Here is a 3,140-nt window from a genome sequence, read left to right on the forward strand (position 1 = left end):
TCTGCTATCAGGCAGTCTATGGGTCAACAGGTGAATAGTGTACCTATGTATCGTGCATGGAAGTAATAAGTACTGCGTACCTAAGTGCTTATTACTTCCATGGTATAGTGTTTATTTATCCTCCTCCGAAACTCTGGCTGCCGGCTATCAACTTAACTAGTGTTGGGACTAGCATCAACGGCTTCAGGCAGAAAACAGTTTCTCTACTAAATAAGTACGATATAGTTACTGTAATATATACAGTGGCCCCCTCCCACCTCTCACATCCAGGGTAGCGCCGCGGCGGCGGGCACGGCGGCGGCTGCTGCAGAAAACCTCAAACGGCGCAAATACAACGGTCTGTCTGACAGCTAATAAAGAAAAAGGAGAAATAGGAAAAGGAACTATTAAAGGAAATAACTACAAAAAATGCTTTACTAGTAATTTTTCCCTGACTTTCCAGGTGGCCCATCAATTTCACTGACTTTCCATAACCACCTTGAGCTTCCCTGACTTTTCCCTGACTATCCCTGCCTTTAGAAAGTGGACACCCTGGTATCGTTAAAAAAAGTATGTTTAAATACAACAAAAAAATCCTTAAACCATGTGGATCAAACCGCCCAGTCTCGAGATATATTAATACAAAGTTAAAATTAAAGCGTCCCCCTGCACTGTTTACCTCTAAGTAAGTACTTTCAACGAAAACTATAGCGGACCCTGTATCATACATACTTATTTTTATCCAACTCGACCAACTAATGACGTGCAGTCGCTGTAAATAAATGGAAATGTATGGTTTTTTTTGTGTCAAGCGAAATATTTGTAGGCACAGCGAGCAAGTGCACAACAAGATGTATTTTTTTTCGTTTTTTTGGAATAAAGTATATCAATTAAGTATTTCTATCATATCCAAAATACACGTACATATTATTATTTTTCTGGTGACCCTTGTGACCACCCCATTGTGGACACCCTGTATATGCAGAACTTTTTAAACATCAAAACACGAGAAGACAAACAGCAAAAAAAACTAACTAAAAAGTCACGTGAGTCGTGACCAAAAAATGTATATGGAGAATCGTTTTTTTTTCACGAATAAAACAAATGACGTAGAATAAAAGTTATTCAGAGTGACCGGGAACACCCAAATATTCCGAAAAACTTTTTTCCGAATTTGAAAACACCGAATATGTAATTTACGAAATATTGCAATACCGATTTTTTAAAATGCCGAATTCTAAAAATCACGTAAATTATAATTTTGAATATTATAATCACGAAGATTTTTTATTACGATTGTCAAAAACACGAACGTTAAAAAATACTATTACTTAAGCTTACGAAAAATTCAAATCCCGATCGAAAATGTGATAATTCGTGATTTTGTCAGAAAAACCATAAACGTCTTAAAAACCTTAGACCTAAAACCTAAAGATAGGTGCGACGACGAGTAAAGCGAGGAGGAGCGTGTTAGGTGCACATAGATATCGAAAAACAAAGCGGAGCGCAGCGAAGCGGAGCGGAGCGTTTCATATATAGAGCAAAACAATTGCTCGGAATTTTATGGTGTTTAACCTTAAAAACCTTAGGACCTAAACCTAAAGATAGGTGCGACGACGAGCAAAGCGAGGAGGAGCGTGTTAGGTGCACATATATATTGAAAAACAAAGCGGAGCGCACCGAAGCGGAGCGGAGCGTTTCAAATATAGGGTTAAAATATTAAATAAATGAAAATAGAAAACTATTTGTAGTATTTGTTGTTAAGTAACATAACAAAGCAATAAAATTGCTCGGATTTTTACGGTGTTTAACCTTAAAAACCTTAGGACCTAAATCTAAAGATAGGTGCGACGACGAGCAAAGCGAGGAGGAGCGTGTTAGGTGCACATAGATATCGAAAACAAAGCGGAGCGCAGCGAAGCGGAGCGGAGCGTCTTAAATAATATAGATTAAAAAATATTGTTAAATTGTATACGGATTATGCTGTTAATAAACACACTATTCTTAATAACTATTTCTTGTTAACTAAGATACATTCGGGAATTTGTATTTTCGGAATATTAAAACTTCGGGATTCGTAATTTTAACAATTCGATATAATAAAAAGTCGTACTTTTAAAACATCGAAATAATAATATTCGGAAAATTTACTTTCGTCATTTTAATAAATATGTTGTTTGAAATTTCGTTTATTTACTATTCGTGATTTTCGTTATTCGGAAACTTAAAATTCGGGATTGTGAATTATTCGGAATTATGAAATTCGTAATTTTAAAAATCGTTATTTTCATATTCGTAAAAAAGTAATTCGGATTTATGTAGTGTACCCAGAGTGACCCCCTGCGAAACTCCCTTTCGGCTAACTATACTTTTTTTTATTTACTGTGATTATACCTCACATGGGAGCAGAGTTTAATACAACACCTTGTACCATTGTATAAGTATACTTATTTCGCGAAAAAATGTATTATTTTCACGAATTTTGAAATTCTGATTTCATTTTTGGGCTTAGATATAACATGCTGCACTTGTAGGTTTCGGCTTAGTATACCCTTTTTGCAACACCCTATATAAATAACGGCACGGGCACGACTTAAAATAATTGATTACTAAATATTTAAAGAACCTACTTTCAATTTAAAATACCTACATATTTTCGTATCACGTACAAAACAATATTACATAGTATAGTTTTAACAAAATGCCATGTCTTCACTTTTAAGTTTTCGAGTAGGTACTATGTTACTCGTAAAATCTCATGTCATTGTCCGTCGAACGCCCCGCATACCTCAACCCTCCCTCACTAGATTTGACAGATTCTGATTTTATTCTAGCATCAGTAACTACCTTAATGTATCTTCGTTCTCTCAACATATCTCCAACGGTGATTGGCTGGTTTCAAAGTTACTTGCACGGGCGCCAGCAACGCATCCGTATCGATGATTCATTTTCTAAATGGTGCAGTACCTCAGCTGGCGTACCGCAAGGTGGCGTGTTGTCCCCCCTCCTGTTTGCTATCTTCATTAATAGTATCTCTGAAAATTTGTCTTCTTCCTACCACCTTTATGCAGATGATCTTCAGATCTACACACATGCAGTTCCTTCTGATCTACCTCAGGCTATTTCACTAACTAACAGTGACTTGAACAGCATATCCGACT

This window comes from Plutella xylostella, chromosome 3 (assembly GCF_932276165.1).
Source record: "Plutella xylostella chromosome 3, ilPluXylo3.1, whole genome shotgun sequence".
Taxonomy (NCBI): domain Eukaryota; kingdom Metazoa; phylum Arthropoda; class Insecta; order Lepidoptera; family Plutellidae; genus Plutella; species Plutella xylostella.